At 48.7% G+C, this 11,503-nt stretch overlaps 1 pseudogene; it reads right to left on the minus strand.

Moving 5' to 3' along the window:
• Positions 1-9,282: 9,282 nt before the first annotated feature.
• Positions 9,283-10,506, minus strand: LOC148142356 (uncharacterized; annotated as a pseudogene).
• Between the last annotated feature and the right edge of the window lie 997 nt (positions 10,507-11,503).

Genomic DNA, 11,503 nt, shown 5'->3' on the forward strand with positions numbered 1-11,503 from the left:
CAGTTTATGTGAGTGTCCTTCCCTCGCTGCGTGTGTGTGTGTATATGTGTGTCACTCCCACACTGTGTGTGTGTCCCTCCCTTGCTGTGTGTCTGTGTATGTGTGCATGTCCTTCCCTTGCTTTGTGCATGTGTGCGTGTGCCTCTTGCTGTGTGTGCACGTGTCAATCCCTCGCTCTGTGAGTGTGTGTCCTTCCCTTGTGTGTGTGTCCCTCCCTTGCTCTTTGTGCATATCCCTACCATTGTGTGTCCGCAACGCCCCTCGCTGTGCGAGTGCCAGCCCCCCCCCTTGCTATGTGTGCGTGTGTCCCTCCCTCACCATGTCTGTACGTGTCCTCTCTCGCTGTGTGTGTGCATGCCCCCTGTCAATTTCTGTACACATGCCCTCCCTCTCGCCGTGTGTCTGCTTGTCCCTCCCTCCCTGTGCATGTCCCTCCCTTGCTGTTTGTGTGCGTGTCCCTCTCTTGCTCTTTGTGTTTGTGTATATCCCTCCCTCGCTGTGTGTGTGCATGTCGTTCCCTCGGTGTGTGTGTGTGTGTGTGTGTGTGTGTGTGTCCCTTCGCTGCGTGTCTGTGCGTGTCCCTCCCTAGCTGGGTGTGCGTGTCCCTCCGCTGCATGTCTGTGAGTGTCCTTCCTTCGCTGTGTGTGTGTGTTCCTCCCTCGCTGTGTGCGTGTCTCTTCTTCGTTGTGTGTGCGTATCCCTTTCTTGCTGTATGTGCGTGTCCCCCCCTCACTGTCTCTGTGTGTTACCCTTCGCTGCGTGTCTGTGCGAGTCCCTCACTTGCTGTGTGGGTGTGCCTCACTCGGTGTGTGCGTGTGTCCCTCCCTCGCAGTGTGTGTGTGTCCCTCCATCGTTTTGTGTGTGTGTGTGTGTCCCTCCCTCATTGTGTATGTGTGTGTCCCTCCCTCGTTGTGTGTGTGTGTGTGTGTGTGTGTGTGTATATATATGTCTGTGTCCCTCCCTCGGTGTGTGCGCATATCCCTCCCTCGCTGTGTATGTGCGTGTCTCTTCTTCGTTGTGTGTGTGTATCCCTTCCTTGCTGTATGTGTGTCCCTCCCTCACTGTGTCTGTGTGTTACCCTTCGCTGCGTGTCTGTGCGTGTCCCTCACTCGCTCTGTGTGTGTGTGTGTGTGTGTGTGTCCCTTCGCTGCGTGTCTGTGCGTGTCCCTCACTCGCTGTGTGTGCGTGTGTCCCTCCCTCGCTGTTTGTGTGTGTCCCTCCCTCGTTGTGTGTGTGTCTGTGTGTTTGTGTGTGTGTGTGTCCCCCTCCCTCGCTGTGTGCGCTTGTCCCTCCCTCTCTGTGTGTGTGTCCCTCCCTCGCTGTGTGTGTGTGTCCCTCCTTCGCTGTGTGTGTGTGTGTCCCTCCCTCGCTGTGTATGCGTCCCTCCCTCTGTGTGTGTGTGTCCCTCCCTCGTTGTGTATGTGTGTCCCTCCCTCGTTGTGTATGTGTGTCCCTCCTTTGCTGTGTGTATGTGTCCCTTCTTCGCTGTGTGTGCATGTCCTTCCCTCAGTGTGTGTGTCCCTCCTCCTGTGTGTGTGCGTGTCCCCCTCGCTGTGTGTGTGCATATCCTCCACTCACTGTGTGTGCGTGTCCTTCCCTCGCTGTGTCTGTGTGAGTGCGTCTCCCTCCCTCACTGTATGTGTGTGCATCCCTCCCTGGCTGTGTGCGTGTCACACCCTTGCTGCGTGTGTGCATGTCCAACCCTCGCTGCGTGTGTGCGTGTCCCTCCGTCCCTGCGTGTGTGCGTGTCCCTCCCTCGCTGCGTGTCTGCGTGTATCCCCCTCACTGTGTGCGTGTGTGTGCATCTCCTTCCCTCGCTGTGTGTCTGCGTGTATCCCCCTCGCTGTGTGTGTGCATATCCTTCACTCACTGTGTGTGCGTGTCCTTCCCTCGCTGTGTCTGTGTGAGTGCTCTTCCTCCCTCACTGTATGTGTGTGTATCCCTCCCTCGCTGTGTGCGTGTTCCACCCTCGCTGTGTGTGTGTGCATGTCCTTCCCTCGCTGTGTGTCTGCGTGTATCCCCCTCACTGTGCATGTGTGCATGTCCTTCCCTCGCTGTGTGTGTGTGTGTGCATGTCCTTCCCTCGCTGTGTGTCTGCGTGTATCCCCCTCACTGTGTGTGTGTGTGCATGTCCTTCCCTCGCTGTGTGACTGCGGGTATCTCCCTCTCTGTGTGTGTTTGCGTGTCGCTGCCTTGCTGTGTGTGTCCAAAATTTGCACCATCAGTGGACTGGCCATCATAAATTGACTGTAGTATTCAGGAATATGTGGTTTAAGTAAGTTCACCACGAAAAATGCAGTGTTTAATATATAGGTATTGGAGTGGGTTTGGGTCAGATGCTCTTCAGAGGTTTGGAATGGATTTGTTGTGCCGAATGGCCTGGTTGCACACTACGCCGATTTTATTCAGGTTATTGTCCAGCCCTTGTCAACCATCCCCGTCTCTTACGCCTGCCCTTATCCCCAATATTCTCCTTAACGCTGTAATCTCCTCCAGACTCTAAAACACTCCTTGCCTATGCAAGCTTCTCCAGTCCTTGCAAGGATCGATATGTCTGTCACCTCTTCCTGCTTTTAGAACCCTCCCTATAAACTATTCCCATTTGGTACAGCACTCCCAATCATTGTTCCCTCTTGAAACTCCCATAAACATTTGTATCTCTGAAAACTCATCTGGACTGTCTCAACTTCCCTTTGACAGTTACGTGCTGAGACCTGCTCTATATCAGTGAAGTAATTAAGTCTTGGCAACACTCACTGTTATAACCTCCCTCCAGCTTTACAGCACCGAGGATCTGTAGAAGCTCTTCTCAAACCAACAGCCATCTCTGTGTCTGTAATCTCCTCCACTCCCCTCAATACATTCTCTCTGAGCTCCTCTGTAGTCCACTAAACACCCCCTAACACTATCTGTATCAGTGTAACCTTCACCAAAAATACAACCTTCTCTATCTGTGTTAATCCCTACACCAGTCCCTATTCCTCTCAACTGCGTCTAACAATACAACACTCCATGTCTGTGTATTCACCTTCAGTCCCTGTTCACCTCCCTATCTGTGTAATCTTCTCCACGCATTTTTGCTTCACTCTCTTCAACTGTCCCTGTCAGTGCAATCTTTTCCAGACGCGAAAACCCCCCTCTCTTTAACTTTCTCAGACCACATACCCCTCACTATCTGTAAGCTACTCTTATCTGAGAAACCTCCCTCTGCAAACTGCTCCAACTCTTCAACTCTCCATAAGCTCCTCCAGCTCTTACATCCCTCCCTATCTACAAAACCTCTTCCAGTCCCTAAAAGACCGACAGTCTGTGGAGACCCACTCACTATCCCTATCAGTGTAATCCTGTCAGGTCTCTGCAGTAATCCTGATCTGTCGACCTCACTCCATGCCTGTGCCTCTCCCAATCCAGTCCCTAAAAAAACCATTATCTATTTAACACCCTCCTGTCACTATCACTCCCTTGTCAATGTAAGCTCCTCCTGTGTCTCCACCATCTACCCATCTCCATGAACTTGTCCAGCTCTTACACGACTATCTTTTAAACGTCACCCTCCCCTACAGCTTCCTCCTGTTTGTGCTATGCTCCCTTGCCTGTGAAACTGTCTCCAACCAAAATTGCTATCCCAATCTCTGAAACGAAATCCAGATTCCACAACCTCCATAACCCTAGAACCTAAGCCTTCCCTCCATCCATTTACATCTCCAGTCACGACTAACCTGCATATATCTGTTTGTTCTTCCAGTCGATACAAAATCTTTATCTCTGTAATCTGCTCAGCTCCCTAAAACACTCCCTGTCGGTGATCCAGCCATGTCCTACAATCATCCTTATCCCAGTAAAATTCTCCATCCCTCCCAACATTCCCAACTCCATGAACCCCTGCAGGCCCTATAGCTCTCCACACTTCAGTAATTCCTGTGGCTCTCCGGTCCTTCTTCTCTGTGTAACCTCGTTCAGACCCCATACTCTCCAGTGTCCTGCATCCTGTTCCCGCATTGCAACCAAAACCACATGTTTCTGTAATATCCACCAGTGCTTACACCCTCCCCGACTCAGTAACCTCTTGCAGTCCGAACAAAACACCTAAACTGTGAAACCTCTCATTTACCTACAATCCTCCCTCCCTCCCTTCCTCCTCAAATGCTTTCATCACCATGAAACCTCACAATTACTGATGCCTCCTTTTGGCAATGAAAACCTCCTAATGTCTGCAAAATCCGCCTGTGCTGATATCATTCCCTATCTCTGTAACCCCCACCACCCTCCAGTACGCTTCTGGGTAACAGAGCAGAGGAGGGAAGATTTGAAGATCTGGACCATATTACGGAGGTAGAATTCTGGGAATTACAGATTTGGTCTAATGTCTGTGGTGTGCAGATTTTGGGAGAGGATTCTAAAGACAAGATTTATGATACTTGGAAAACCATAGTTAAATTAGAAACAGTCAGCATGGGTTTGTGAGGGGTAGGTTATGCCTCACAAACCCTATTGAATTCTTTGAGGATATGGCAGAATAATTTGATGGCTCATTCAAAAAATAAGGATGATTTTGGATACAGGGAAATCTGTCTGTCTGGATACAGGATTGGATGGCCTAGGGAAGACAGAGGGTGGCAGCAGATGGAAAGTATTGAGCCTGGAGCTCAGTGACCAGTGGTGTTCTGAAACAGTCGGCTCTGGAACTCTGCTCTCTGTGATTTTCATAAATGACTTGGATGTGGATGAAGGAGAGTGGGTTAGTAAGTTTGCCAATAACATGAAGGCTGGTGGAGTGGTGAGGAATATGGAGAGCAGTTGTAGGTTGCAATGGACATTGACAGGACGCAGAGCTGAGCTGGATGTGGCAGATGGAGTTCAATCTCGAAAAGTGTGAAGTGATTCATTCTGGAAGGTCAAATTTGAATACAGAATACAGGGTGAAAGGCAGAATACTTGGCAGTGTGGAGGAACAGAGAGATCATGGGGTCCACGTCCATGGATCCCTTAAAATCGCCACGCACGTTGATAGAGTTGTTAAAAGGAATATGTTGTGTTGGGTTTCCTTAGAAGGGGGATTGATTTTCAGAGCCGTGTGGTTTTTCTGGATCTTTGTAGCGTCCTGGTGAGACCACACTTGGAATATTGTCTTCAGTTCTGGTCCTCACTTTACAGGAAGGATGTGCAAGTTTTAGAGAGTGTACACAGGAGATTTACCAGGATGCTGCCTGTAATGGGGGGCAGTTCTTACGAAGAAAGGTTGAGGGTGCTAAGGGTGTTTCATTGGAGAAGTGGGCAGGGCGACTTTGTGGAGGTGAACAAGATGATAAAAGGCACAGAGAGAGTGAATAGTCAGAGACTTTTCCTCCTATGGCATAAATGGCTATTACAAGGTGGCATAATTTTAAGGTGAATGGAGGATGGATAAGAGGATAGAGAATAGTAGGTGGTTGGATGGACTGCCAATGGTGGTAGTAAAATTAGATACATTCGGGACATTTAATGGACTCTTGGATAGACACAAGGATAATAGTAAAATGAAGGATATGTAGTTTACGTTGATCTTACAGTTGGATAAAAGGTTGGCATGAAATCTTGGCCGATAGGTCTTGGACTGAACTGTTTTGCATTCTGTGTTCTGTGTGGTAAACTGGGTAATAAGCTCAGATCAGTGTAAAAGGATATGGCATTCAGGAGGAGCGAGGGAACTGGATACAAAGTTGGCTTGATGGTAGAAGACAGAGGGTGGTGGGAGACAAGTTGTCTTTCTGACTGGAGGCATGTGACCAGCGGTGTAGTTGGCCCACTGGTGTTTGTCATTTGGATAAATGGTTTGGATGGGAACATTGGTTTCCTGGTAAGTAATTGTTTTGGGTGTCACTGAAATTGGTGGTAAAGTGGACAGTGAAGAAGGTTATCTGTGATACAACAGGATGAACAGTACTGCTGGGATAGTGGGTTGAAGAATAGCAGATGGAGTTTAATTAGACAAAGGTGAGGTGTTCCATTTTGGTAAACAAACCAGGGTGGGACTTGTACAGTTAATGTTCGGGCCCTTGGTAGTGTTTTCAGTCAGAGATCTAGTGACCCAGGTACACAGTTCTTTGAATGTGGTGTCACAGGTAGAAGGCTGGTGAAGCAGGCGTTTGGGGTGGTTACCTACATTCGGGAGAGCATTAAGATTAGGAGTTGGGAGGTCATGTTGTGGCTGTAAAAGATATTGGTGGGGCCACTATAAAAACATTGTTGATCAGTAAGAAGAACTCATCTAGTTCACTTACCTCCTTTAGGGAAGGACATCAAATATTCTAACCTGGTCAGGATGACATGTGACTCCAGCTCCACAGCAATATGGCTGACACTGAGCTGCCCTCTGTGCAATTAGCAGAGAGGTCAAAGAACGTTGTTCCATGCAGTGACACCCACATCCCATGAATGAATATATAAAAATGCCTATGTCCCTCCGTACCTCTGCAAACCCCTCCAGCTGCAGCAATCCGTCCTGGCTTTGTAACACCCTGACCACTCTCTGTAACACTCTCACCACCTCCAGCACCTTCACTTCTCCCTGTTTCTATCGTGTCAATGAACCCTGACCGTGGTTCCCCTTCCCACAACCCTCCTCCTGCGAGCAAACCCTTTGTAATCCATTGACATTTACTCCTAAAACGCTCTCTCACTTCAGGATTTTAAGTACTTTTTGGTGATCTTCTCAGCTTCATAATCTAGTGAGGTCCCTTTTGTCCTGGGTGAGGGATCAGTGGGAATTTCTTGCTGAGGTTTTACTGTTTCAATCGAATTACCTTATGTTGTGTTTTACACTGTTCCTTCAAATGGTTTCCACTATTCATTCACAGGCACATAATTCAGTCTGTTTCGCCTGTTACCTTGGTCAGTTCTCTCAAACTCATGTAATTGGCTACTTTTTGTTTCTAGTTGTAGCTTGTCCTTTCTGTGATTCACTTTAAAACTTTATATTTATTTAAACTGCACTTTATCACAATTTCCCGAAGGATCTGTCCAGGTGACATTACTCATTCACTAAGTTTCATTACAGGTTCGCTCTGCGATACTTAAGTCCCTTAACAGTTGCACAATGTGTTTTTCAAAGAAACACTGAAAAAGAAATTAACTGAACTACTCTTCCAATATCAGTGTTGCCTGTGTGATTGTCCCAGATTATACAAATATTGACGTTTTCCAAAATTATCACAATACCTTTGTTAAAAAAATTGCAATGAGTTTCTGTTTAATGCAGTGATGAGCAATGGAATGCTGTTCGGTGGCTAAAACTGTTCTGCTGCTTGTGTCCTTGGCAAGTAGTAGCCAGAATTTACATTCAGACTGACTCTACTTCATGATCTGAGGCCAAACGCTTTCTCTGTAATGCCTTTGTTATCCATTATCGTGAGCGTTGCCCATTTTGCCTGAGTTTGCACAAGATTACGAACCACTGAATATTTTTGTTCACCCTGTATCCATGTCTCCCTGGTGTCTAAATCTCTTTCATCTCTGTGTCACAAATCCATCGACCTCATTGCTGCGACGTTGTCCATTAAAAAAAAAACATAATATACTCTCTTCTCTGTCACAGTTCTATTTGCTGATGTACAATTTTAGTTAAACTCTGTCCCATCCTGTTCCTTTCTGCTTGTCTTCAGCCACATTCCCATGCTGTTCCATTGCTTCACCTTTTCCCTTTGGATTTGGAAAGCTCCTTTCACCTGCATCCTCTCTGTCAATTTAATGCCCTGTCCATAAACCTACCGACATGATTGGCCAGGACACTGGTCCAAGCACAGTTCCAGGGGGACCATCCTAATAGATTTTTTTTAAAATCAGGTATGGGATGTGAGAGTCTCTGGCTGACCAGCCTTTCTTGCCCAGCTCTAGAATCCCTTGAACTGAGTAGCTTGCTCGGCCATTTCAGAGGGTAATTGAGAGGCAAACACTTTGCTGTGGGTATGTCGTGCAGACCACGTGAGGATGGGCAGATGTTCTTCTCTAATGGACACGTGTTTGGATTTGTTGTACATCAGTAATGGTTTCATACTTAGTTGTGGATTGTTAATTATTATTTTTTAAATTATTGATTACAAATGTCTCCTTTTCAGATGGCGGGATTCAATCCTGTCTCCCCTGAACATTAGCTGAGGTTTTGGATACATTCTCTTGCAATAATACCACTAGGCCATTACTTCACCTGCTCCCTGGGTGCTCATGCCTGAGCACTGATACCAGGGCATCATGAAGCTAAACCCATTCTTCCGACACAATTGTGTGATCCTGACATCTTCCAGCAATCTGGGACTATTACGTAATATCACTCCATTTTCCAGATCTGTGGGACTCAGTGCCATTCTCCATGTGTAACCCTCACTGCATCTGTTTAACTTCCCATTCTGTCTATTTCTCTGTCTCCTGTAGGTACTCAGGAAAGTCCTGACTCAGCAGCCTTCCCAGCTGCTGGGTGGATCGTCCATCACCACATTGAAAGCAGTTGGTCTGCCAGAGAGAGACAAAGGGAAAGGAGATCTAGAGCCTTCAATAAATCCTGTAGTGAGGTAAGGTCACCCACAGTGCACAGAGCAAAGAACAATGAGAGGGCTCCAAACATCTGTCAACACAACATGACATAGATACAGTGCTGGAGGGGAGCACAGTACACACACACCCCAGGATCAATCACCACCCCAATGTAAGTTCTGTTATATTAAAACTCGCTACTCTGCAACAGTGTATCTATGGCATGTCTTGTGGTCCAGTGTCTTCAATAATTTTTAATCCTATAACAGATCCTATCGCTGTAACCTCCTCCCTTCCCGATAGTACCTCCACATATTTGAAATGTACTGCATTCCAGACGACCATCCCTATCCCTGTAACTTGGTTCAGTGTCTACAACATGCCTTATCTCGGTCGTCTCCTCCTCCAATAAAGTAAAACAAGGACTGCAGATGCTGGAAACCAGAGTCTAGATTAGAGTGATGCTGGAAAAGCATGGCAGGTCAGGCAGCATCCGAGGAGCAGGAAAATCGATGTTTTGGGCAAAAGCCCTTCAACAGGAACAGAGACCGGGAACCTGCAGAGTGGGGAGATAAATGAGAGAGGGGTGGGGATGGGGAGAAAGTAGCATAGAGTACAATAGGTGAATGGGGTGGGGAAGAAGGTGATAGGTCAGAGAGGAGGATGGGGGAAGGTAGCAAAGAGGACAATGGGTGAATGGGGGTGGGGTTGGGGGTGATAGGTCAGAGAGGAGGGTGGAATGGATAGATGGGAAGGGAGATAGGCCATTAGGACAGGTCATGAGGGCGGTGCTGAGCTGGAAGGCTGGAGGTGGGGTGAGATGGGGGAAGGGGAAATGAGGAAACTGGTGAAGTCCACATTGATGCCCTGGGATTGAAGTGTTTCGAAGCGGAAGGTGAGGCTTTCTTACTCCAGGCGTCGGGTGGTGAGGAAGTGGCGGTGGAGAAAGCCCAGGGCCTGCATGTCCTCGGCAGAGTGGGAGGGTGAGTTGAAATGTTGGGTCACAGGGTGGTGGGGTTGATTGGTGCGGGTGTACCAGAAATGTGCCCTAAAGTGCTCTGCTAGGAGGTGTCCAGTCTCCCCAATGTCGAGGAGACCGCATCGGGAGCAACGGATACAATAAATGATATTGGTGGATGTGCAGGTAAAACTTTGGATGTGGAAGGCTCCTTTGCGGCCTTGGATGGTGGTGAGTGGAGAGGTGTGGGCGCAGGTTTTGCAATTCCTGCAGTGGCAGGAGAAGGTGCCAGGAAGGGAGGGTGGGTTTTTGGGGGTCGTGGAACTGACCAGGTAGTCACGGAGGGAATGGTCTCTGCGGAAAGTGGAGAGGGGTGGGGAGGGAAATATATCCCTGGTGGTGGGGTCTGTTTGGAGGTGGCGGAAATATCGGCGGATGATTTGGTGTATGCGAAGGTTGGTGGGGTGGAAGGTGAACACCAGGGGCGTTCTGTCCTTGTTACGGTTGGAGGGGTGGGGTTTGAAGGCGGAGGTGTGGGATTTGGACGAGATGCATTGGAGTGCATATTTTACCACATGGGAAGGGAAATTCCGATCTCTCAAGAAGGAGGCTATCTGGTGTGTTCTGTGGTGGAACTGGCCCTCCTGGGAGCAGGTACGACGGAGGCAGAGGAATTAGGAATAGGGGTTAGGAATTTTGCAGGCGGTAGGGTGGGAAGATGTGTAATCTAGGTAGCTGTGGGAGTCGGTAGGTTTGTAAAAAATGTCAGTGTAATGTCGGTTGTCATTAATGGGGATGGAGAGGTCCAGGAAGGGGAGAGAGGTGTCTGAGATGGACCAGGTAAATTTAAGGTCAGGGTGGAATGTGTTGGTGAAGTTGATGAATTGCTCAAACTCCTCGAGGGAACACGAGGTAGTGCGAATGCAGTCATCAGTGTTGCGGAGGAAGACGTGAGGAGTGGTGCCATTGTAACTACAGAAGATGGACTGTTCTACGTAGCCAACAAAGAGACAGGCATAGCTGGGGCCCATACAGGTACCCATGGCTACCCATTTGGTCTGGAGGAAGTGGGAGGATTTGAAGAAAAAATTGTTAAGGGTGAGGACAAGTTCAGCCAAACGAATGAGAGTATCGTTGGAAGGGTACTGATGTTGATGTTGGGAGAGGAAGAAATGGAGGGCTTGGAGGTCCTGGTCATGGTGGATGGAGGTGTAGAGGGATTGGATATCCATTGTGAAGATGGGGCGTTGGGGGCCAGGGAAACGCAAGTATTGGAGAAGTGGAGGGTGTGAGTGGTGTCTCGAACGAAGGTGGGTAGTTCCTGTACTGGGGGATAGGACAATGTCGAGGTAGGTAGACATGAGTTCGGTGGGGTAGGAGCATGCTGAGACAGTGGGTCGGCCAGGGTGGTCAGGCTTGTGGATCTTGGGAAGGAGGTAGAACCGGGCAGTGGGGGATCCGGGACAATGAGGTTGGAAGCTGTGGGTGGGAGATCTCCTCCTGAGATGATGAGGTTCTGTATGCTCTGGCAGATGACGGTTTGTTGATGGGAGGTGGTTCATGGTAGTGGGGGTGGTAGGAGGAGGTGTCTTCGAGTGGGCATCATGGCTTTAGCAGTGTAGAGGTCAGTGTACCAGACTACCACTGCACCCACTTTAACTGCTGGTTTGATGGTGAGGTCGGTATTGGAGCAGAGGAAGCGGAGAGCTGCACGTTGTGAGGGTGAGAAGTTGGAGTGGGGGATGGGGTAGATAGGTTGAGGCGGTTAATGTCTCGGTGGACGTTGGAAATGAAGAAATCGAAGGCAGGTAATAGGCCAGGAGTGGGGTGTCCAGGTGGATGGGAGTGTATTGGAGGCCGGCAAAGGGGTCGTCAGAAAATAGGCGGGAGTCTTCATTATAAAAGTAAGCTCTGAGGCGGAGATGGTGGAAGAAGTGTTCGATGTCACGGCGTGTATTAAATTAATTGATGTGTGGACGGAGGGGGATAAAGGTGAGGCCTTTGCTGAGGACTGATCATTCGTCCTCAGTGAGGGGGAGG

This window comes from Chiloscyllium plagiosum, unplaced genomic scaffold (assembly GCF_037043375.1).
Source record: "Chiloscyllium plagiosum isolate Xiang-an unplaced genomic scaffold, Cpla_swu_hap1 HiC_scaffold_29, whole genome shotgun sequence".
Taxonomy (NCBI): Eukaryota; Metazoa; Chordata; class Chondrichthyes; order Orectolobiformes; family Hemiscylliidae; genus Chiloscyllium; species Chiloscyllium plagiosum.